This window comes from Leptonotus elevatus, chromosome 2, assembly GCF_054856555.1.
Source record: "Leptonotus elevatus isolate MCC_2025b chromosome 2, RoL_Lele_1.0, whole genome shotgun sequence".
Lineage (NCBI taxonomy): Eukaryota > Metazoa > Chordata > Actinopteri > Syngnathiformes > Syngnathidae > Leptonotus > Leptonotus elevatus.
This window is the reverse complement of record NC_141240.1, coordinates 38,917,266-38,943,668: the sequence shown is the minus strand read 5'-3', so window position 1 is coordinate 38,943,668 and position 26,403 is coordinate 38,917,266. Positions and strand designations below refer to the sequence as shown.

General features: G+C 40.0%; 1 long non-coding RNA gene across 1 annotated transcript; it reads right to left on the bottom strand.

Annotated features, from left to right (window-relative positions):
* Window positions 1–64: 64 nt before the first annotated feature.
* On the bottom strand, window positions 65–26,403 carry LOC147179960 (uncharacterized). The gene is made up of 5 exons (XR_015094071.1): window positions 26,230–26,403; window positions 25,304–25,413; window positions 19,156–19,232; window positions 6,278–6,389; window positions 65–1,246 (listed from the first exon to the last, which is right to left on the bottom strand). It is a non-coding gene; the product is annotated as an uncharacterized LOC147179960 (long non-coding RNA).

The window sequence follows — 26,403 nt, the reverse complement described above, 5'->3', positions numbered from 1 at the left end:
GGACTGCTTGCTTGTTCACAGGACCCAGAAACAGTTGATTGCATGGCCAGGGATTAATCAGGTGTGTAATAAAGAGATGTAGATGTTTATTAGCCATAGTCGCCGGCTAGTCGCTTGCGCTGCAGTTGACAGTGGACTCACTAAAGCAACATGCTAGGAATTTGGGAACTGATGGTATCTCACTACAAGAAGGGGCAAGTCCTTCATATTTTGTCAAATTCTACGGCTGTGAAGAATTTGGGAATTTGAGGCAGAGAGATGACATTTGTAAAAAAAAAATTTTTAAATATCCTAAAAAGTTGGTAAGATATCAATCCTGAAAGGTCCACGACATGATATAGATCATTCTTTTTGTCCATATATACGGAATGAAAATATAGGCTAACATTGTCATTTTGTTTCTTTTTAGAGCTAGTCAGTCTTTTTCTAAGCACACAAACTGCCAATTTATCTCAAATATCTTTTCACAAATCTGTTAGTGAGAACCTCTCCTTTGCCAAGATAGTCCATTTCACAGGGATGGAATTGAATAGGAGTGAAAAGGAGTGTTGAATGCATATTTTTGTTCGTTATAGGAAAGGGAAGTGGAAAATGGATGGATGGATCTAAATCAGCCCCAAAAAGAGCTCACAGGCCAGTAGACTTCCTCGAATGTTTTCAAAACATATACAATGAAGATGAATGGTCTATTATGTAACCTGAGCTATGTGACATCATCGTCCACATTTTATGAGGAGGAGGCTCTTTGGATTTATGCGTAAAGGCCCCTGAGGCGAAGCTGACGGCTTGTCTCTTCATTAAATATGCTCCAAGCCGCAGCTTTTAAAACCCCACACGGAAGCTTTTGGCTGCAGTAATGGTGAGCTCCTCTCCCCTAATGCAAACGCTTTGAGATGTACGGGAATTTCCGTAGGTCTGTCTCCTGGTTGATGTGCAGAAGGCAGTTTGTGGAGGGTCACTTATAAAAAGTGCAGCGCCCGTCGACCTTTGGCGAAGACGTAGGCGTCAAGACGGGAATCCTTTAACAACAACGGTTGGCCTCCAGCTGGCCTCCCTATTGTTTGACCGCACAAGGCTGGAATGTCCTCAGGTCTTATCAAATCATTTCCCTGCAGGCCCTTGAGCATTCTTGCTCTGTGGGAATGGAATTTTACCAGCTTGCGGGTTGCCATGAGGGCTCTGCTCCAAGAGGTGGCGCTGTCGGCACTGCGGTGACTGCTTTGGAGTCCTGCTGTATCGCTTCCTCCTTGGGTTGAGAGACAGACAGAGAGAGAGAGAGAGAGAGAGAGAGAGAGAGAGAGAGAGAGAGAGAGAGAGAGAGAGAGAGAGAGAGAGAGAGAGAGAGAGAGAGAGAGAGAGAGAGACAATACATTATACGTGTTGGAGATTAATTCCTGAAAACATGTACAAAGACTGAGAACTGCGTAGCACTCATTTGATAAGCTAGAGCATTAAACCGTTTTTAATTAAAAACTAATTTTTTTGGGGTCCACTGACCTGAGGCACCAGCAGGTGCGTATTGGGTGGAGGAGCAAAGAGGTAAGGTGGGGCAATTTAAAGATTTTAAAAGCAAATAAAATAATCTTGAAATCAGAGGTGGGTAGTAACGAGTTACTCCGTTACATTTACTTGAGTACGTTTTTGAAAACAAGAGTAGTTTTACCGCACAATACTTTTTACCTTTACTTGAGTAGGTGTGTGAAGAAGAAACACTACTTTTACTCCGCTATATTGGGAGACACTCGAGTCGTTACCCGCCGCCTCAGTCATATTTTAGATTTACAGTATTACATATTGATTACATACATGAAATGAGGCCCTGGTTGAAGACTGGCAGGCATGATGAGAACCCAAAAGAGTCAACTGAAAGATGACGTCTTGGTGCTAGACTGGGAAGCAGCGCCGAGCGAGTTAAGCCACAATTTGTGTCTGCTTGCACTGTTCAAGCTCAAAACGTTTTTATTTAATTATTTTATTTTGTGATTTGAAGATGCCAGCATTTGCACGTCATTTTGTCTGATGACGTTTTTAAAAAATAAATCATGTTCAGGCAGTTGCTCAGTACATGAGTATTCTTTTCAGCAAATATTTTTTTACTTGAGTGATTTGTTTGATGACTACTTTTACTTGAGTAACATTATTTTGAAGTAACACTGCCGGTACTTTAACTTGAGTACAATTTTTGGCTACTCGACTCACCTGTTCTTAAAATTAACTTGTAAGTGAACAGGGAGCCAGCGAAAGGTGGCCAGAATTGGAGTTATGTGCTCCCTCCTACGAGCTCCAGTTAGGAGGCGAGCAGTAGCATTTTGGACCACACGGAAATGCTTGAGGGAGGACTGGCTGACTCCAAAAATGAAGTGCATTGCAGTAATCCAACAAAGGCATGGATTACTGCTTCTAAGGGCTGTTATGAGAGGAGAGTCTTCACTTTATCCAGTTTCCTAAGATTTAAAAAAAAAAAAAAAAAGGCTGAATATAACAACAGCACCGAATTTAAAATCACTGTCCAATTTAAAAGCCAAGTTCCTGACTGTTGGTTTTAGATAAGACACTAGCGGTACCAGGCCCACTTGGGGCCAAACGCCAAAACGTCTGTTTTCCTTTCACTGAAATTCAAGAAGCTCAGTGCCATCAGGCTTTGATTTCCTCCAGATAGGACAAGATTAGCCTTAGGGACAAAGTGTCCCCCTTTCGCCTCGTGAGACAGAGCTGACTGTCATCCAACCGCATACCATTTCTTTCTTAAAATGGAACCTAGGGACAGCAAATACAATGAAAAAAGCAGGGGGGGGGGGGCAAAATCGAACCATGTGGAACACCATATGACAGTGGGGTATGGCGGGAGCAAAGCTATTATATCGGGCTGCCAACTCAAAGGCACCATATATTAACCTCTCATGATATAAAAACATTTAGACATGCACACCTACACACAACCGCAGCCATAATGACTATGACTATGATTCTGTTCAACAGTGGAAAGCATTGTCTTCGCAGTGAGTGCAAAATGGAGGTTCACGATGAATCTTTTTTTTCATGTCATTTGACAACCGTGTTAGCGTGTGTGTATCACCGCTCGCCCACTCATCACAAAAGCACCCCCCCCCCCCCCCACACACACACACACCATAACCTTGAGCGTGATCCCACATGACGGAAGGAACTCTTTCCGTCGAAATTTCAGCCCTGAAGGTTTTGATCTGTTTTGACTGACGCTCCTGCCGTGTTTGGTTGGTTCCCACTTTTGAGGGTGTGATCGGCGAGACATTGCCATGGTCACGCCACGGCCCCACGGCCAGAAGACAACAATTTGACGTGCCACAGGCGCCAGTGGCTGTTCAAGACTAACATGGAGCGGTCCAAATGTGAGAAGTTAAGAGTTAAACTTCCCTCCCTCTCCTCCACTCTGCTCGTTTCCGCTGTGTGATTACGTTTGAATTCCAGACGTCCCATAGTTTAGATTCTTGGACCTGCAGTGTGAGATGACACTTTGAACAGCAGAGGTGGGCAAAAGCTTTGCCACTTTGTACTTAACTCACATACTCGCCGCCATTTACACTGAAGCAACCCCCTTCTCTCCCGGCTGTTTTACTGGATTTGGACAGATTTCGCAAGACCCACAGAATATTGTGTTCTATTGCTATAAAAACACAAAACCTACCAAAATGAAGATTAGAGTCTCTTCTTTCATCAGGAAAAGAGTATATTACTATCTGTAGAAATGTGAGTAAATAAGCTTTTTTTCCCAACATGGCCCTGGTTGATCTCTTTTGCTCTGCTGCCACCTGCTGGCCGCTTGTGTAATAACTACCATTTCTTCAATCGTTCTTTGCAGTTGAGAGGCTGCATCAAAACCTTCTGTATGCTCTAGCATTAAAAAAAAACCATTTAAAACAATATATAAATATGTCTTTGGGACAGTTAAAACATTTAAAATAGAACATATTTATACGTTTTGGGGAGCAAATGAGTTCAACAGGAAGTCAACCCAAAACAAGTCTAAATGCGGTATTCTGGTTAATATTGCATTGGTGGAATACGAGTTAACAGCAAAATCCAGCAGTTTGTATCAATATTAAAAGGCGGCCATTTTGCCACTTGCTGTCGAGTGAAAATGACATCACAGTTACTCAGGTCTCAGGTCACAACCAATCACAGCCAAGCAGGTGAGCTATGATTGGTTGGTCCCTTAGCAGTTGTGATGCCATCTTCAGTCGACAGCAAGTGGCAAAATGGCCGCCCCCTGAGATGGATAAAAATGGCTGGATTTTGCTGCATAACTCCTATTCCATAAATGTATTATTAATCAGAATGTCATGTTTAGACTAGTGAGGTCACATATAACATGTTGACAAGAAATGTTTAAGGTTGACTTGACTTAAAAACCCTTAACGCAGTTCCCCGCCTCTGTCGTACACTTTTGACACATCATCATCGCCACATTTGGACGGCAAGTCAGATCGCCAAAAGAGTTAAGTGGAAAGAACTAAAAACGCATGTGAGCATGCAGACGCTCCAGATGCTGATGCACACCCTCGCAAATTCCTTCCTGGTCATGTGACACGTCATCCGTAGCAGACTGTACTTTCATGGCCATAATGTTAGGTACAGTGGGACTGAGTTTGCCACAGCAAGAAAAAAAAAAAAAGAGTTATTAATGCCCTCATAATCATTTTTTTTTTATGACTGCTTACATTAACAGCTTTCAATGTACTCTATAAATGTACCTGAAAAAGAATCACTCTTTTCGGTGCAAAGTTGTCATTGTGTGATCGAATACGATCAAAATGATAATCCTCCGTTTTGAATAATATTGTTAGGGAGGTGATCATTTAACAATATGACGATGCCCTGAGCCACGTAGGTCCGTTTTCGGTTTTGACTTGTGAACACAAACTTGAGATACGGGCGCTGAATTGAACTGATTTCAACTCACTTTACAAAAAGCAGCAATTCAAATAGTAAATAATTCTTAAATAAAAAGAGGCTTCATGCCGTTTATTGTTGAAGTTTACTGTCAAACTAAACCTAAGACTAAATAAATTACGCATGTATGTAAAACAACCACATAGCTTTGCCTAAACAAAGTCCATTTAGCTCAATGCTAACAAACAATGCAAAACACTGTTGACATGCTAGCATGTTAGCATCAAGAGTCGCTACACAAACAGATCATATAACAATATCGTCATTCATTACAATGGGGAGAGTTTTTGAAGATTTGTAATACGAGTCTTTTGCGTTATGTGCGTGGTCATGGAATGAATTTAACTTGTATCTCAAGTCACCACTGTATGTTTAATGTTGTGGTTGTCGCAATGTACTGCATACGAGCGGTGTAATTATTTGATTGTGCTACGTGGCAAAAAAAAAAAAAAATCCCAATCTCTTAGTATTATGCAGTAGTGGTGCTATAGGATTAACAGAATATTTCTCTGACTGCGTCCATCATGAACATTATTAACTTGGTTAAAGTGGAAGCCAACCTTAAACATTTCTTGACAATAATATGTTATATGTGACCTCACTAGTTAAAACATGACATTCTGATTAATATGACATTTTTGAAATATGAGTTATATAGCAAAAGCCAGCCGTTTTCATCCATCTCGGGGGGCGGCCATTTTGCCACGTGCTGTCGACTGAAGATGACATCACAGTTGCTCAGGGCTCAGGCAACGGCCAATCACAGCTCATCTGTTTTCTGAAGCTGAGCTGCGATTGGTTGGTACCTGAGACATGAGCAACTGTGGTGATATTTTCACAAGATAGTAAGTGGCAAAATGGCCGCCCCCTGAGATGGATAAAAACGGCTGGATTTTGCTGCTTAACTCATATTACTAATTAACCAGAATACCATATTTAGACCAGTGGGGCTGCATGGATAGAATATATTATTGTCAAAAAGGAAATTGAGAAAAAGGCCATTTTTCAACAAGAAAGTCACAGAAGAGTTTCAGCCCCGTCTGTGGAGGATCAAAATGGAGACGCCATCAAACACGAGCAAACAAGTGGGAAGATCAGACGACGGCACGCAGGTCGTGCTCTTTTCATTCTGTCTGATTTAAAGTGGGCAGAGGTGTGGCATATCACTTTCTCGCCGACTACACAAGAGGAACAAACACACGTCAGGATGGTCCTGAAGAAAAGAGGAAGGACCTGGCAAAAGGGCAACGTCATGTTTCTTGCAGCTTTCGCGGCGGCGGCTGTGAATTCCCATTTTGGGGCATTTCTTGCTCTTCTAAACAGGCGCCCAAACACAAGCGGCGCTCACGTTTCATTGTGCTGACGCTGAGCGCGGGGAGACGCGTCGCAGCTGCGGCCAGGAGGTGAAAACAGCACTGCAGGGTCACAATCGCTCTGCTGGCGTTGTTATGTAACTGCAACTGTGTGAAAGAAAAGACAGAGAGGTCAACGATGTCACGTGTTTTTGTTAGCCCTTACATATTTTGACATTTGACAGCAAAAACAAACAAAAAAAACTTAAATGTCACTTCTTTTTTTATGTGATAATTTTTCCTAAAATGAGCCACAATACACAAATAGCTAAATATTTGAAACTGTCATTCTTTTGTACAGACGCGCCAAAGTTTGTGTACCAGGTCAAATTTAACCTGGCCACTAGATTGGATTTTACATTTACTTGTGTGTGTTAAACTGTAAAACTCTACATACATGTGTGTATTTTTGTATGAGGAACTTAGAGTACAACAGTCCTGAGAACTGTCTTGTATTTCCACCGCATTTGCACAGGTTCCCTAAGAAACTTGAACCTATTGGTCTAGAAAAGGTTATAGGGGGAGCCTCGAAACAGAAGAAACAGAAGCCAGAGGGTGCCTTGACGTGGGCGCAAAAGTGCACCTGCAAAAACATACCTGCAAAAATACATTACTTTCCAATTTCTCTTAACGATTGATTAAGGAGAAATCATTGATTTATTCATTTCAAAAGTGATTACATTTTAATACAAAAGATCTGTAGGTTATATTTCATATCAAAAAATAAAAGTAACAATATGTATGGTTTTTTTTTTAATTTAAATAAGTCTTAACTCATTCACTGCCATTGACGGCTTTAGGTCGAAAATGCATTTGAACTATTTCTATTAGGTTCCCCTACTTTTGTTAACAAGAGTATGGAAACCTAGAATTAATTTTTGTTTGTTTTAGAACAGATATAAAATTTGCGATTAATCGTGAGTTAAGTAGTGAAGTCATGCGATTATTTACGATTAAAAATGGTAATCGCCTGACGGCCCTAATTTTTTTATAATCTTTTCTTAAAAAAAATTTATTAAAAATTTGAAAAAAAATATTTACAATTACGGGGGGTGTCAGGTGATCAAAATTTGTAATCGTAATTAATCGCATGACTTCACTAGTTAACTCACGATTAATCACACATTTTATATCTGTTCTAAATGTACCAAAAAAAAAATCTAGGTTTTCATACTCTTGTTAACAAAAGTGGGGAAAAAATTTAAACTAATAGAAATAGTTAAAATGAATTTATGACGTCTATAGCCGTCAATGGCAGTGAATGAGTTAAACAGTACCAGAATGTTACGGTACCTCAGCGCAGACTGGTCTTATTTGGCATTGCGGCGGACAGAAGGAGGAGGAAGGAAGGTGGCACAGAGCGCTAAACCTCATGTGGTTTGTATCACACAAAAACTGATGTAGAGTCTGAGTAAGCTTTGCCTTCCAAATAATCATCACTTCCTGCCTGATGCACCGACTTCCCACAAACGCACTCGGCTGATCACATCTGATCAGTGGTGGGAAGTAATAAGTACAAATACGTAACTCGCAACTCAAAGCACTCGTGTCTAAAATGGTCTTTTCCCTTGAAATGAATGGAAATGCCATTGATCCGTTGCAGCCTTCCCGAAAAATCCAACAAAAATTCGTGTCATGTATTTTTTTAATAAGGAAATAGCACTCTATAATATTTTATTTTCTAAAAAATAAACTAATACAAACAAATAGAATGCAAAGAATTAAACAATTTGTGCATCTTGATTAATTAATTGCAGCGCCTTCTGGAAAGCTAGATTTGGGCACCAGGGGGCAGTATAATACAGCCATACAGACAAATGAAGAGTTTCACAACTACGAGTTACTGAAAAGGCTGCAGGATTATTAGTCGTATTTCACAAATGATAAAGAATATATGCTTGTGAGTATATTGTTTGACTACATGTGTGTTTGCATTGTTTGTGTTCAAATATCCACATAACACAGCCACACGATGCTATTGATTAGCCCGTATCTTTACTTTATGTGCAAACTCCACACAGGAAGTCCAGAGCCAAGACCGAACCCGAACGTCGGGACTGCGAGGCAGAGGTGCTAACCACTCAACCACCATACTGCCATCTGACTAAATAACAGGAAACACAACAGACACATCTTGTCTACGCCGCACTTGCTGTTTAGTCAGAAATAGCCACCCCCGCTGTTATCAAGCTCAGGTCACACTTCCTGTCTTTCTACCACTTCAGCTCGCACCGGGGAATTCTGGGTAAAGTCTGGAGGTAGTACCAAATCCTCACCCGCCCCATTCATTCAGCACGGCAACGCTCCCACTTCCTCCTTGGCAAGGGATGCGATTGCAGAAGTGGAGATGCTGGAGGTCATTTCTCCATCGGAGACTTTGCTCGAAAAGATGTTCGACGCTAAATTACATTGTTGACCCGCTCTGCCGCATTTGGGCAAAGGTTTTTGGCAGTTTTTTTTATAGTACATACTGTAATGCCCTCGCATGTGGGAAAGGAGAGCTATGCACTATAATATGTACAGCATTTTCTCTACATGTTATGCTTGCATTTGTTTGCTGTGCTCAAATGTATTAAATGTTTTATAATATGTTTAGATAAGAGAATGGATGGATGGAAGTTAAATGCGTGAGAAAGTTGAAACTATATTTAAATGTATTTTATTTTATTTGATTGCTCTATATTTCTCACCTATTTCAAAACTGAGAGTCCATTTTCAATCAATCAATCAAACTTTATTTATAGAGCATCTTTCATACATTAAAATGCAACTCAAGGTGCTAAATAATTAAAACATCCATAATACAATACAAAGACTGCCCCCCCCCCCCCAACAAAAAAGGGTATCAATAAGCCTCATGTCATCAGGAGACACGACAATGTATATCGTCAGTGTAACTGTGGAAGTGTCTCCTGATGACATCCCCAAGGGGAAGCATGTAGAGTTAAAAAAAAAAAGAAAAAAGTAATGGCCCTAAAATTGAACCTTGGAGAACTCCACATTTAATTCCATGTATCCATACTTGAGACAGGAATAAAAGCCAATTAAAAGCAGTACCAGAGATGCCTAACAAGTGTCTACTAAGGTATGTTTAATCAAATGTGGTGATCTGCCGTATCAATGGCATTTATTTGCCAAATTTGTGTGCTACCAGCAAACATATTTGACTTCCTTTGGTAACTGCAAGCATGTGGTGAGGCTGTAAGCCAATTAAAAACAAAGCAGCAGCAAAAGAAAAAGTATGTCCAATAAAGCCATTTTTTTATGACATGCTGTGCTCTGAAGAGCACATGTGATATGAATGAAGGGTTAAAAGAAGCAGTTGGATGCCGACGGTGGGGTCCGTCCTCGCCTCGGCGGACAACCCTCCCACATTCCTGAAACAATGACGACTCTGCGCCAAAATGAGTGATTCTGAAGCTTAAGGCCAAACAGCAGGGGTGAGAGAGAATGCAACCACCGGATGTGGTAACATGTTGTCCTTGTAATGAGCAGGTTATCTGAAGGGACGGCCCACATTCTTTAGCACTGACCTCATGCAGGAACACGATGATGCCTTCTCCAAAACCCAAAAAAAGGGTGCATGGGAATTGAAATTTCAGATCTGTTTTGTTTTTTAGTGGTGCCCCGCAGAAAGATTCCCCACTTGAAAAACACAACAGCAGCCTGCCACACTGGCTTTCTCCAATGGTGCCAATAACAAAATATAGAGGTATGCTACATCATTTAAACATTTGTTTGTTTGATTACTTTTTTTTGTTGTTGTTGAAAACCAAAATAGTCAAAATAGGCAAAGCCTCTGTTTCACCACTGTAGATGATGCCATGATGTAAATAGAGTTAAAGTCAACCACAACTGAGATTTTGGTTAACTGAGAAGTTGAAATTACTCAAAAAGTGGGAAAAAAACGTGACGTGAACCAAGGAGAACTAAAAATCATGTCACATATTCAGCGACGCAAGAAAATTTGCATCCATTTCAGAGATTTTTTTTAATGTCAAAATAGTTTCTTAATTGTGCTAGTCCAAAAACCACAAGCTCGCTGCTGAATCTGAAACAAAACATGTAGGTAAGTAAGGATTTGGGGTTGTTGCTAAATTAGCATGTTCAGTTTACAATGTTAGCAAAGCAACGGGAACACATTTTAGCCTAAGCTAACAGTAGCTAGCTTGTTTTCCTCCAATTATGGAAAGGCAAACTTACTTTGGGTAGAGACAAGGTTTATTTTTCTTTTGTTGTGTCAAGTAATCAAAACATGTCTTATCCATATCTTCATTTATATGGCCTTACTTAAAATGCATTTTTGATGAGGACTGATTCTTTGCCAACGTGTCATCTACTAGCTTAAAAACACACATTTCTCAATCTCTCTCTTATCTGAAAAGAAAAAAAACATACGGGAAAAGTGTTGTTCCCCCCTCACAACAGCTGTAAACATTTACTAAATTTGTATTTTTGTAAGTCTGTTTACAATGTTAACAAAGCTTTGGGAACACATTGTTTTGATAACATCAAAGCCTGAGCTAACACTAGCGTGCTTGTTTTTTTTTCCTTCTCACTAACAAGTTATCAAAACATTAAAATTCATTTTTATATTTGTAGTTTAAGTCTACAGTGTTCCGTTCTCGCTGTTTTGTGGATTTTTTTTGTACAATTGTGCCTCTTCTTTTTTTTTTTTTTTTACAGTAATGTACTTATTCTTGAACATTTATGAAGGCTTGACCATTGAGAATGTTTAAACAAAAGACAAATGTGAAAAAATGTAAATACCTGGATGAGAAACGTGTATAATCTGTGTGGTGAGGGGTTTTAGAGCCTTAAAACATTTAAAACATAAAGCTAACTACTTTGCGGATTTCATTTATTGCGGGTATTTTTCGGCACTTAACCCCAGCGCAAAACAAGGCAACACTATATACCTTTTTTTTACTTAAGCAGAGAAGTTTTTTTTAATACACATTATTGTACTTGTACTTAAGTACAGACTAATTGTGATAATTTTTTTATTTTTTATTTTATATATATATATTATTATTTTTTGTATGTGGGTGAGTATGTGTATGTGCGTGCGTGCGTGCGTGCGTGTATTTGTTAGCTCACCAAAAACCTATTAGAAAAAATCCCATACCGTTCACCTAAACCGAACACCGCCGTCAGGAGACCCGAGGGGACCAAAGAAAACCAAGGAGAGAGAATTTTTCCCGCCTCTGATTTCTCTTGACAGCGCCGTCCCTGTGGCAAGTGTTAGCTTCCACGACAGGCCAATGTAACGTCCATATGACGTGTCTGATGACATAAGTGGAGCAGGGCCAGTTGCACGGAATCCCATCTGTTGCGGTGGCCTGCCTCTTTTGTCTGAGGAATGCCCAACAGCAGACGTTGGCTCATGTCAGGAATGTTCACAATTACCGCGTGGTCCACCTCCCGTGTGCGCGCGCGTGCGTGCGCGTTTGTGATTTTCAGTGTACGGTTGGCGAAAAGTGAAAAGGGAAAAGTGTGTGTCTGCTTTTGGATGAATTGCGGGGATTACATAAGGCTACGCCTGATTGGCTCCTTCTAAGCATGACACATCCTGGTGGATTATGGGTAATAATATTGGGAGGCTGCAGTGAGGACAAACCGTCAGTTTTTCAGTCTCCACGGACTGTATCGATATTCATATTTTTGCTTGATTTTGAGCTGTGTTTATGTGACTCACTTCGAGTTAAAGATCCATCACTGCTTCCGGGTTATTTATATGACAACGTTTGTTGTATAGGACATTAGACTACACAAAGCACAGCCCTGACACGACTACTTGTAGTTACCTCGTTGGAGCCAAAACTCAACAAATCCATGAATCTGTTGACGGTGCAGGGCCTCGGCTTTTTTGTCAGTTATCTTAAATGATGTCAGCCCATGCCCGGTGAAACACAAGCAGAGAGCGATTGAGGCCAAACTATCTCCCCTAACGTCTGAGGTTGGTACACAGATCGGCCGGTTTGAGTCAGAGCCATCGATTCCCGGGGCCATCTGCTGCATTGTGGCTCTGAAGGCGGTTTCCGTGACAACGCCGTGTCGATAAATGACACGTTTTATTTAGGTGTGCGATCTGTGCGATCCTGTTCTTGGGTATGCCGCCGCATATCGTTTTCGTTTACGGTCTCATTTAAGTATGACTAACAGTTCTCTCGTTCCCATGAAAACAGTCGACCTGTCTTCAAAGAGATCCGCTTTTCTTGTGACCTTTCTGCAAATGCGTTCACCTCGAGCTTTCAATTCCTCCGGGTAATCGTGTACGGATGCTGACGCAATGCCGCGCCGCTTGTAAGTGTATCGCGCACAAAAACCAAAACTGTCAAGTGGTTTTCAATGCAGCAGAGATACCTTTCCTTTAACCAGATAAAAACCCATTGAGATGGAGATCTCTTTTACAAGGGTGACCTTAGCCAAGAGGTCTACAGCGCTTAGTGGGAATTGTCGCCTGTGTGAGGTTTTGTCGGAGCTCTTTGTACTGTTGTGTGGCGACTGACTCGAGCCGTCCAATCAAAATAAATAATGGCCACCAGACCAATGGAAGATTGAGATGTTATGTCTGTGTACCTAAAATTGAGCAGATTAGACTCATGGATACTTCCTGGAAAAGTGGACTGCAGAGCATAGTGGATTTTTAATGTGTAAAAAAAAAAAGAAGAAAAAAAAGAAGCCATCTTGATGTATTTGATTGAAAATATAACATTGTATTTAAATATCTTTATAAATGACATTGCATCATAAAATGTGTTAGATACACATACTGTATAAACTGACAAAAAGGGCACAACGTACATATTGCGGGTGTCGGGCCAAAACCTTGTACCTCCCAAATTATCACATTTCAGGAGACCCCCAAAAGGACATGTGGTTTTTTTTTCTCAACCATTACAGGGATACTTGACTTGTTGAGCCATTTTCAGCAAAAAAGTTTATATTTGTGCAAAATGAAACTTCATTATCTTTCATGACCAATTCCTCTAAAAACTAATTTTTCCACTTGCTGTCGACTGAAGATGACATCACCACTTGTGCTGAGGAAGTAGGTAACGACCAATCATGGCTCAGTTTGCTGCAAAACACAGTGAGCCATGATCGGTCGCTACCTACTTCCTCAGCACAGATGATGTCGTCTTTAGTCGACAGCAAGTGGAAGAATTATTTTTTTAAAGTTATTAATTTACAAGATAAATAATGAAGTTATCAAATTCATTCTGGACAAAATATAAACTTTTTGCTACTGAGTGTCCCTTGAACATTGCATCATCAAAGAGAGAACAAGCCATTTTCAACACTTTAGATTGGTCAATAGTTCGTAAAAATGACTCCCACATGTGGACTGAACAAAAGTATAGAGTTTTGAAAGTTTTAACTTATGAGGCCCCACACCAGCAATAAATGGGTCATTTGCTTCCCAAATTAAATGTACTAAACCTCGTATTTTTTCAACTTGAAATCTAATAATACACACATTGAACTACTCAAAATGCGTATTGACCCATCTCAGGCACCTTTATACGGTCATTTTATTGTCCGGAAACAGACCTGAAAGTAACATGAGTGCGTTGTTAGCATTAGCATTAGCAAATAGCCACATGGCATTTATGCTAATAGCATGTTGACACTAAGCATTAGTCAAAATAAACAGTTTACAGAATAAAACCTTTTTTTATTTTTTTTTTACTGAAACATACACTGTAAATGCATTAGCCCCACATAACACGCTATTTTGGATTAGGTTTGATTTTTGCGATCTTTTACCACCATTTATCTCTGCCATACACGTTTGTAGAGTGTCAAGAGCATTCCTGTTACGCTGACAGCTCAACCCTCATTGCTGTCAGCGCTACACATCAGCACATCCCCTCATGTTCCCCATGTCCTGAACGCAACGAGAAAAATAAAAACAAAGTTTGCTGATACGAAGCCTTCACAGTCCAATGTATTGGCCTCAAGCCCAGACTTGCACTCCAAACATTTTCCTCCCTGTGGCAGCACTTCTGCTGCTGCTGCTGAGCTCTACAATGAGACACATTCATCAATCCATTTTGCAGCATTGTCCTGTTTGGTTCTCTCCTCATGATTCTGGATGGACTATAAACCCGTGCATCTGCAGGAATGCATGTTCCCAACATCGACCCGTTGTTCCCCTATCAGATGCTGCCGGGGACTATAATGTGGGGGGAACTTATGGTTTGACTCAACCTCATCTAATCTTATCACCCTGTTAGTTTGGCGGAATGTAAATGTCTTCAGGCCGCATCCCTTCTGCCCTGTTTTGACACATTCGCTCAGCCTCATGAAGAGCAGGACATCAACATTGGAATCCATTTTTCCAATTACAAGTACTTCAATGATGACATCCTATCTGCCATGAGTCACCGAAAACTCACCTATACACTGTTTAATAGAAAAGTATGCAATAATAAATCTTTTTTTGGGGGGGAGGGGGGGGGCATCAATTAGATCATGAGGATTTTTTGCTATTCGCGCAAAGAGTAGTGGAACAACAGTAATAGACGTTTATTGGCCGGGACGGAATTCAGAATTTGGACGAATATCGGCATCGGCCTAATAGATCGATTTAAAACTATGTTAACTTCAGCAAACTTGTTATTGACATTTTTAGTTAATTTTATGAGAGATGCTCCTGACCCTCTCTGCACCTTCTGTTTTTGTTTGAAATTGAAACCAAGATAAAGTGAACATTTAACAGTTTAGACATTTTTTAATTTTGCTAAATTTTATTGACTGTCGAAAGGGAGCTATTTAATTGTTCATTTTTTTCATTTAACCCCGGAGGTAAAATAAAAGATAAAAAAATGCAAATCTGAGAAGCTGTTTAGTTAAACATACACTTAAACACATTTCAACAATAATAATCGTTAATAGTTGGAGATTTGTTTTTTGTTTTTTAATTTTGACACCAATATTTTCACTTTTAGTAAAAGTGAATATCGGCTCAAAATATCGGTTATCGGCCTCCTTGGCAACAAATAATTTGAATTGGTATTTTTCGGCCCTGAACAAAAAAAAACACATGGGTGTATCTCTACTATACAACCTTTACAGGTGAACTGCGTTTTGACCTCTGAACTCTCGCCAACTGTTACAGTACTCTACAATTTACAAGTCATACATTTTCTATGCCTCTCTGTGACTCCTCCAGTCTCTCTGTATCTGTTTTGCCACCAGCTGGTGACACACTAAGCTCGCTGGTCATTTCCCTTTGACAAAACACCGTTTGGTCAATTCTTAGGTGACATCTTGGTCTCACGAACCAGGAAACGTATGGATCCCTTCGTGGATCAAACACATGTTGCAAAAGCTGCAAAAAAGTTTCCAGAAGGTCAAATTAGGTTGACCTGTAAAGGTTATAGTGCATTTCCCCTCACCTTGTGTGAGCCTCATGTTGTATAGCATGTGCATCTATAACATGTTGACATGCCTCCCGGCACAACTGCCAAGCTGTCATGACTAAAATTTCAAGCATCAGGCATCGAACCGCAAAAGGACTCGAGCAGTCCATTCTGTCGTGTCACCGCTGCCACTTCTCTTAGCATCCAAAAACGGAAGTTCAAAATGGAGGAAGCTACGTGCTGTTCGCAAAGTGATGTGAAAACGTGCTGCTCTTCTGCATAGCAATCCAATTCCTTTTATGTCCATTTAAAGACCAGCAATCCACTGAGGAGGCCATTTGCAGGACTGATGACTGGTATGAAAGTTAAAAGCCAAATGTGGCAGTAAAGCAAATCAGAACCACACACACACGCGTAAGACTACGGAGTTGTGTGGTGCAAGAGTTTGGGAGATTTGTTATGGAAAGGGAGCAATTGTTTCTGGGAACTTGCCCTTCTGACCTTTGAGACAGAGAAGCAGGCGGAGGGAGGGGGTGAGGATACTTTTTGGGGTTAGTCACGGCCATTTTTTCTTAACCAGTCAGCTGCTACTCCTCTGCTATTTCTCAAGTAAGATTGTTTTGTAGTGTGGAGTAATTCCTAAATTTCCTCCAGTTATCATTTGGAATTTAACACCGTTTTATTTTTATTTTTTTTATTTGTATTTTATTTATTTATTTGTATTGTATTTTATTATCCACCCACAATTGCTAATAAATCCTACAAGCTCTCTTTAACTGGAATAATTTACCAGAAAATAAATAAATAAAAAACGTTACGTCTTCTTAGGCCTCCTTCAGCTGGTTTTACAGCATAACAAAAAAAAAAAAAAGACCAAAAAAAGACAAGGACATTTTTCATCGTGTTCACCTGCTCTGACCTCCGCAAGAAAAATTCACCTCCATTGTTGGCAAATTGGCAGGGGTTCTCAAATCCACGCACAGCGGACATTTCCTCCCCTCCCACATCAGATATCCCGCCTACGTACAGCAAAGTCGCAGCAACATCCGAATGTTGATGTGTTGCGTAAGAGGTGGGATGAAACCTTAGTTTCCCCTCTTGCCAATGTAAACAGAGCCGATCTTGCTGAGGCTTCTATTTCTCATCCGCATGGCGCTTAGTTTCCTTTTAGGTGGCAAAACGAACGATTGCAGTAATAATATTTGGTTTGATATTTGGCAAAATATAAAAATCTGGGATTTTTGTTTTGATTTTGATTTTTTTACCGATTTGGTACAAGGTGTGTCAGTAATGTTCCAGGACTGATGTCACATGATATCAGTGTGTGAGAAGAGTTCAGAGAAACAATTAATCGACAAATAATTCATGATCAAATCAAATCATCCATTTCAGCCTCTCGACAGTAACTATTCTCAGATTTCTCTCATTGTATTGAACCAAAATTTGCTTTAACTTTGCAAAGCTATGATCAATATTTTAGCGAATTTTGTGGCATGTTACCGATCAAACCAGTAAACGAATCTTTAAAGAATGCTAGTGCATTTTTTTTATACGGTCAATTAAAAAAAAAATCCTACTTTTGAACAAAGGGTGGAAATCTAAACATATTAAATTATTATTATTAAAATCCAATTAATCAATGAATCCAACAATAATTAACATATTCATCAATTACTAATATACCAGTAAAAATGCTCAGGAAAAGTGTTTCGATGCATAAAATTAAATAGCTTCTGAAAAATCTCCTTAAAGAGTCAACACAAAAATAATTCTTGACAATAATGTGTCTAAATACGCTATTTTGGGTTAATTTTGCGTTATCCAACCTAGGGGGCGGCCATTTTGCCACTTGCTGTCGACAGAAGATGACATCACAGTTGCTCAGGGCTCAGGCAACGACCAATCACAGCTCACCTGTTTTCTGAAGCTGAGGCAAAATGGCCGCCCCCTGAGATGGATTAAAAAAGCATCTGGATTTTGCTGCATAACTCATATTCCACAAATGTGACATGACTCAGAATGTCATGTTACGACTAGTGAGGTCACATACAAGGTCACATACAATTGTCAAGAAATGTTGACGTCTCCTTTAAGCACAATACCAAAGTATTTTTACTTGATGACTTCCCACCATCTGTCTGCATTTACTTCTTTGTTTTTTATTCACTCTTTGTGATTTCACCGTATAATGAAGATGTGAGCTGTCGGGCAACGCTACTCTTAATTCCCGCACGCTGTGCCGGTGACCCGATGCCCGAGCGTGCCCTGCCATGAGGCGGCCTCTGCACACTCATTACATCCATTCTTGTCTTGGCGTCCTGCCTACGCTGGGGCACAAAATGGCGCACGGGAACAATCAAAGCGCGGGGGAGTCCTTTGCCAGATTTTTTTAGACAAAGATGCCGTGTTGATGCCCAACCGCTACTTCAGTCCAATTTGAATTGGGATGCTGCAGATGGAGGGGCGGCGAGGGAATGTCGGCACACGTCAGACCGAAGCCTTTATATAAGGCGGGGGGGGGGGCCTCAGTGTACAAAAAAGACACAGAGGCCGTCTGTCTTCAGTTGCAAAGACAGCGGGGCATTCAGGCATGTGGGTCGCTATTCATCGAGTGACAGTTGAAATCTTTTCAGTCTTCGGCACAACTTGTGACTAGTTGTGAATTGGTCATAAACACAAAGAAGCCAACTTGCTTCAAGTCGCCACATCATTGCGTAACCTCTTCACGTTTTTGGGCTCTTTTCCACTGCGTCCGAAGCTCCCTAATTCATTCATCCAAACTTCAGGGCACACCGGCAACATCATCTTTGATACTACCATGAAGGAAACTTGGCCAAAAGGAGGCAAAAGCCCAAAACAGGAAGCTCCATTATTTCCTTGTACAGCTGCAGAAATCATCCTGCCGGTTTTGTTGCTGTGCCGGAAAGCAACAAATACTTTGTTTTTAACCACTTTTCTGATGCCTACTTACTTTTACTCGCTTCATTTTAAAGTACATACTTGTACATTTGAGTCCTTACTAGGTGAAAATCAGCTCATTAATTTGTCCATTATAACATGATGTAAAAGAAAAATTGAAATAGAGAGAGTAAAGTCAACCATGGCTTGGATATTGATAAATCAATTGCCGAAAGTAATTATTTAATTAATTATTTAATGAATTATTGCAAACGTGGTTGAATATTTTGACCATCATTACAAAAGGTATGTTTGATTGATTGTACTTCATGTGCATTTTGAAAATATTTGAAATGTGATTGGACCTATTTAGTTTGTAAATAATGATAATAATAATAATAATAATAATAATAATATTAATAGAAACACTAAATTAATTAATAAATAATAATAATAATAATAATGATGATAATAATAATAATAGAAACGCTAAATTAATTGATTAATTAATAATAATAATAATAATAATAATAATAACTAACCAAAAGATATGTTGATATGTTTGGCACAAACACAACATAACCATAACCAGAAGAACATCATACCTGCAGAGAAGCATGCGTCCTGCTTTTAGGCTGCTTTTCTTCACCTGGAACTGTGTGGTCACAAAACCTTCAGGTTTCTGCAAGGAAACAAAACAGTCAGAAAAAGTCTACTAGAAGATCTGAAAAATATTTGGAGTGGCACTTTAAATGGCAGCAGGTGTGTGCTGACTTCCATTTAACATGGCACATTTGAATGTGATGGTTAATTATGGACACGGTCACGTCCAATTTATTACGAGGGTGTGCACACTTGTGCAACCACATTAGTTAATTTGTGAATTTGTTATTTCATTGTTCAAAAGATGAAATAAAAATAAGTTGTGGTTTACAGGTTATAAGTTGGTGGTTTATATCACAAAAAAAAAAATAGCATTCGTACAGGGGTGTGTAGACTTTTTATATCCTCTATATGTATCTGGTTCTACACAGAACCATAGCAGCAACTTAACTCTTTGTTCTGATGAATACTCAAGACGTGTGAACTTGAGACTTCCATTCTATTCTGGTCATCTTTACTATTTGGGTGTTGTTGACAAAGAAATTGGCATCAATGATTAACTTGACCCGGAACACGCATGCTTATAAAAGTTCGACATCAGCTTTCCCGCTGCACTCGTTGAATGAACACATTAAGTGACATGCACTGAATGCTGTGCATTATTTTAGTCGGGTATCCATGGTGAGCTTGGCCGTTTGTTGCCATGGAGACAGCATACGACGAGATGAGGACAGTGATAGGAGCTGGCTTTCCATATGCGGTTTGTTCCAGAAGTATTACAAGAATACGTTTTTATGAATTTGGCCTAAATACTGTCATTCACTTTGGAAATACATTTGAAATTGAAAATACATTGAATTGAATGATTTAAAATAAAACAATCAAATAAAAAGTTGCGACTCAAGTGTAGACTTTCACGTTAATATGAAGGCAAAAATGGAAATTTCAGCCATTTGGAGCAGAATACCTAAATGGTAATATTTTTGTCCAATATTTTCATCTCGACTCAAATCGGTATCGTTTCATTTAACACCTTCTATGCCTCGGTTTCTAAAGCTATGAACTTAAATGAAAGTCACAGCAGCGTTCAACTGCTCTTTCGCAAAGAAATGAAACGGGGTTTTTTTTCTTTGCCATCGGGTAACATTTAAAAATACACAAGGGATTCTGAAGCATTGTTAGCAATCTGCAGTCCAGCGCGAGAGGAAGTCCAGCCACAGTCAGACTTCTCCTTTTGAACAAAGAACACGCATGAGAAGGCTTTTATGCATGTAAAAAAAAAAGATCCTGGTGTAAATGCAGTGGCAGGCCCTGTATTTGGTACCCGAGCCTTCAGTGGGGACACCAGACTCTTCCTTTTTAGTGCGTCAAAATAACAGCATGACTAAAATTTAAAAAGTGTAGTCACTCATGGTCTAGTGATTTCACCTCAGTTGGTTTGGTACAAGGACACCCAAAATTACAATTATGACTTACAGTACCTTATTAGCCATTTCGACTCGTTGGTCATTTTCTGAATAAAGTGGAACCTTGTTTTATGTGATTGATCGGTTCCAAAAATTTGGACTTCAACCGAATACTGTAAGTACGAAAGCCGCTTTGCTTGGCAACATTTTCTTTACATCAGTGTGGCATCCTGTCAAAAGTAAGGCCTTCAAAATAAAAGTGCACCGTCTAATAACAGTTGCGCCACACTGTTTGGCGCTACAGTGGGTTAGTTAGCTTAGCTAGCAATCACACTAAAACTATTCAGTGATTTTTTTTTTTCATTGGGTATGCCACCGCTGTATTGTTATTATAATAATAATAATTATTATTGTTATTTTGAAGGTATGATACTTGACACGACGTGTCACACAGATGTTTTGAGTTGCTAATAAAACAAAGCTTTGTAGCTTTGCCATCTCATGAACACTTTATACACACCGTGGGAAATGTTTCTGATAAACTCAAACATCATTTCTGAGAAATGAATGGCCGAGACAAAATTTAGACAAAAAAGCAGACCATACGAAAACCGAGGTTCCCGTTGGACATATGTCGCAATTGATTCTACTTACTGTAGCCTGGCTTACATTGAGTGTCTATCTTTCAGCAGATAATTTCCACTTAACGTCCACGACTGCCGAATTTTCTCCGCATCGTCTTAAGACGTTTACTACCAGCCCTCCCTCAGCCTCGCCTGCCCTCTACTGGAATCTTCCATTACGCTGCCGTTAGTTAAACTGGCTATCAGCTGGTGGCTAATGCTAGCTACTCTTTCGCTAACACGGTGCCTTCGAAGGAGCAGGGACATTTGGATATCATCTTTTCAACAAGAAGTTGTTATTTCGGCTCGAAAGAGAAAAAAAAAATACAACAACCACATCCTCTTCAGCACCATAACATGTGTGTGTTTTGACAAAGCGGGAAATGGGAGTGTTGTCAACAGGACTATTGAGTTCCATCAGACAAAACATGTGATGTCCTTGACTAGCAAGCCAAATGCAGGCCAAAAAAAAAGAAAGAATCTCCTTAATCCTATAAATACAACTGATAAACACATGACTCAATGTCCAATGTGTGCATTTCACATCTCTTCACGTCTCATGTCAAAACATTCCCCTCCGGGCCTAATACCGATAATGGTTACTATAAAAAAAATTAAAAAAAATTCCTGGGAGCCATGAAAAAGAGGAGAGGAAATTGAAAGGACAGACTCAAATATCATCTGCCCAAGTAATATATGCGCTCTTCCCTAGCTTGGTTTCTACAGACGTGATGTGACGGCCTGAGAAATCAGCCACATTTACAGCTGGAAAGTCTGGCATGTCTCCAACATAAATACGACAGTTAAGAGAATGTCACTCACAGTCACAAGTCCGAATGCTCGTCACCCAACTTCTTCTCTGTCGTTTGTGGTGAAACTGAAACAGTGCATGGTTATTATAATAAAAAAAATTCTTGTATAGTTAGTTTTTTATTTCATTTTGTTTTATTTTTTTAATTCATTTACTTTTAATTATTTTTAGAGCAGGTTTGCTAGTTTTTATTTAAAAAATAAATTTAAAAAAATGAGTAAATTACAGGTCTCAAACAACTTCCTTTGTCAGTACAGACAAACAATATCAAAATAAGTAAATTTATTAATTTATGTATTTATTATGTATGATATTAATTGACGAGGATGAAAACCAAGTACATCTTCGCTATAATTATACTTAGAAATAGTTTTAAGCTGTGGTTTCAGTTAGTTTTCTTTTGTTTTTGTTTTAGTTTTAGTTTTATTGTTAGTCCTCGTTCACTGTAATAAACTTGGAACAATACATTAAGCCTCATTCAGCCGTGTTTTTCAGACTGCGGCGATTACTTCCATTTTTTTCATTGACATTTTTTAGTATCAGTGCATCTACTTTAGTCAGTGCTTCTCGATCTCAATTATTTTTTGTTACACCCCACCCCCTCAGGAAGAAAAAAATGTTTTGCGCCCACCCAACTCTCCGCTGCAACTATAAATAGTATAATTTGTCTATAAAATTGCTGTAAATACGCATCTTTATGACAATGAGAGCTCCACTGCCACCTACTGCAGTGGATGTGCAATTACACTTTATTCTAGTACGGGAAAAGAAAAAAAACATGTTCCCTGGGGTCACTGACATCGCATTATGCTCCCACCCAGGGGGCCCCGCCCCACTATTTGAGAAGGACCTTTGACACTATGATTCACGAATTGTTCCTGAACGTCACCCCGTACGAAGACGCAGCGATGTGGCTCTTGCGCATCACGCACGTGGCTATAATCAGGACAACAGCATCAAGTCTCTATCAGTCCATCAGACACACAGTATTGTCTGTGCGGCAGGCAGCATTGATTATGAGCAGTGCCGCAGCTAATGCATTTGCCAGCACGGTTCGCCCATTTAGACAACATTGATCTGAGCCCCACCTGGGACGATCGAACCCGAGTGGGGATAATCAACGAGAGCTACAGAATGGAGCTGCCATGCCATATAATGCTTGTCATCATTCAGGCGACACGCTCGCGCAAAATGTGGCCCCTCATGGAGGACGGGGCCCTATGCAAGGTGTGTGATCGGCATCTAGGGAGGGGCCGGCTTTGCTTGGAGTGTTGTAACAATCTGCAGTATGGCACCACGCCACAAGGTGGCGCCTCCTTTTTTTTCTTATCCCTATGCAGCACTTTTTCGTTTTGGACGTTACTGAATTTGATGCCGTGGACTTTGTGACGCGCGGTAGCACCAAGAAGCCTATTTTTTTCAATATTAATAAAGTAAACCTGTGGACTTTCAGTCCCTTTGTTTGCTCTCCATTTTTTTTTTTGCTATCCAGCAGCGCCGTCCACGGCTGATCAGCGTTACAGCTCGGACACCACTTCCTGACTACCCTTTTTGATTTCAATAGCATTTAGCTCACTTTTAACTCGTCTGCACTTACACAAAGGGAGGAGTGCACTTTACAAGTGCTTCAAGAATCAGAATGATTCTGCAATGTGCGGTCTAGTTAACAAAACTATTCCCTGTTTGTAATGGAATTATCAATCATGCAGAAAGAAAGCAGCAGAGGGAAATGTACGCACGTCTCTCTAGGAAGGGGCTGTAAAATTCAACATGAGCTCAGCAGCTTTTGGTTTATTGTGCACACCTGAGGGCTTTGATAGCTGTGTAATACTCTCTGACGACATCTTTGACAGCGCGTTTGCTCACTGCCGTGTATTTATAACCCGCCATTTTATCGGAGCGAGCCAGCAGGAAAGCTCATTTGGACAGGAAACTCGCATCATGACACAAACATGATGATTTTTGCAGCTGTTATATTTGTGTTATTATGTTTGGCGTGGTCGCAGGCGCATGCTGACTCACTCAGCGCTGCTGGGGGGGGGGGGGGGGGGATTGTTGCTATGGAGACGGACAGCAGAATCAGGGTGTCTTCTCCCGCAAGTGATCAAGACATTATAGACTGTGGAATACGACAAAGATCACTATTTGATGCTCGAATGTTCCCTGACCGTATTTCGGCTGCTCTTTTCATGACCTTGACAACGTAGATGTTAACCGTATTGTGTTGCAGTTACAACAAGAAAAGCGCAAAAACAGATGGTTGGATTATAATCTGTCATCAATAGCGGGGATATTACCTACGGCCAGACAACTGCGTCGCATGTGGCGCATTCGTAATCTCCCGAGTATTCGAACCATGATGGCAGCAGCTGGAGCGTCTTGTCAGGAAGACAAGGATGTGACTCAGCAGCAGCTGTTGCCATGGGTTACCAGGCGGCGCTGCCCTCTATAGCAGGGTTCTCCAATTACGGGCCCCGAGATCCGGAGTCGTGCAGGTTTAGATGTTTCCGCCCACTTGCGCACCTGATTCATATAATCAGCTCATCAGCGTGCCTGATAACGATCCTGATCTTTAGTATCAGGTGTGTTGGTAGGCGGAAACATCTTCTTCTTTTTTTTTAATTAAACACAATTAAAAACAAATTAAAAATACAATAAAAAATAAATAAAATAAAATAAAAAAATAAAAAATAGGCGGAAACATCTCAAACCTGCACGACTCCGGAACCCGAGGACCGAAATTGGTGAACCCTGCCCTATAGGCTTGATGCTGGCATGAGATAGATAGATAGATAGATAGATAGATAGATAGATAGATAGATAGATAGATAGATAGATAGATAGATAGATAGATAGATAGATAGATAGATAGATAGATAGATAGATAGATAGATAGATAGACAGACAGACAGACAGACAGACAGACAGATAGATAGATAGATAGATAGATAGATAGATAGATAGATAGATAGATAGATAGATAGATAGATAGATAGATAGATAGATAGATAGATAGATAGATAGATGGATAGATGGATGGATGGATGGATGGATGGATGGATGGATAGATGGATAGATAGATAGATAGATAGATGGATAGATGGATGGATGGATAGATGGATGGATGGATGGATGGATGGATGGATAGATGGATAGATAGATAGATAGATAGATAGATAGATAGATAGATAGATAGATAGATAGATAGATAGATAGATAGATAGATAGATAGATAGATAGATAGATAGATAGATAGATAGATAGATAGATAGATAGATAGATAGATAGATAGATAGATAGGATTACTTACTTTCTTTCGTAGGCAGGATGTTCTTCTCCTTGGTCTCCGTCTTCTTCGACTTGTTCTCATCAAAGCTGGTCACCTCTGAGATGTCGGGTTTGTCGCTCATTTTTGCAGGTCTGCAACATCACAAAAAGGCCTTAGTCAAGATAGATGTTTTACGTTTTTATTTTCAAGATATAATGTGGGCACTATATCTTAATATTATAATTATAACTATTTTAAATCATGAAAAATGAAAACAAACAACAAAATGGTGGAAATAACTACAAATGCTAATTACAGAGGACGGTTTTTACACTTAAATAATATACTAAAATACAGTTGACATAAATCACACAATGCTTAATAATGTGTTGATGTGTATAAAATATGGCAAGAACGTTTGAAGACAAAATTAGCTCAATAAAAAGTTAGCAGCTAGGGGCTAGCAGCTAGCTACTCGTTGGGTGGCAACTGACTGAAAATGACGTCACAGATGCTCAAAGCTAAAATAGCAACCGATCACTGCTCATCTTGAGAATGCCACATGACCAAATATAGATGTCACATGACCACATTTAGACAACTGGTGAGCCGTGATTGGCTGTTACCTGAGCCCTGAGCAACTGTGATGACATTAGCAAGTGGCAAAATGGCCGCCTCCGGAGATCATTAAAAACGAGTGGATTTTGCTGCTTAATTCCTCAAATACAATATTAATCAGAATGTCTAGTTGGGTGCATAGAACATATTAGGAAAGGTTTTTTTTTAATTATTATTATTATTATTTCACTGACCACCACGCTACCACTGAGCTAATTGACCCTGGGCCTCTGTGGAGCCATACAAGTGAGTTGGAAGGTGCTAATCTGGTCAAGGCTTTGCTTCCCCCCCCCCCCGAACGGCCCCCACTCCACCGCCCCCTCCTCCACAAAGTGAATTCAGATTAATACCTTATTAAGAGAAACTGATTTAACACCAATCCACTTAGACCAGCATGGAGGACGACATCAGACGAGGAAAACCGTGCGCGTGCCCACCTAACCGGGGTGTTACTCACCCCGCGTTGTCCGCCCCAAACGACGGGCGCAGTGCTAAACAGGCTCAGCTAATATACGTTAGCGGCT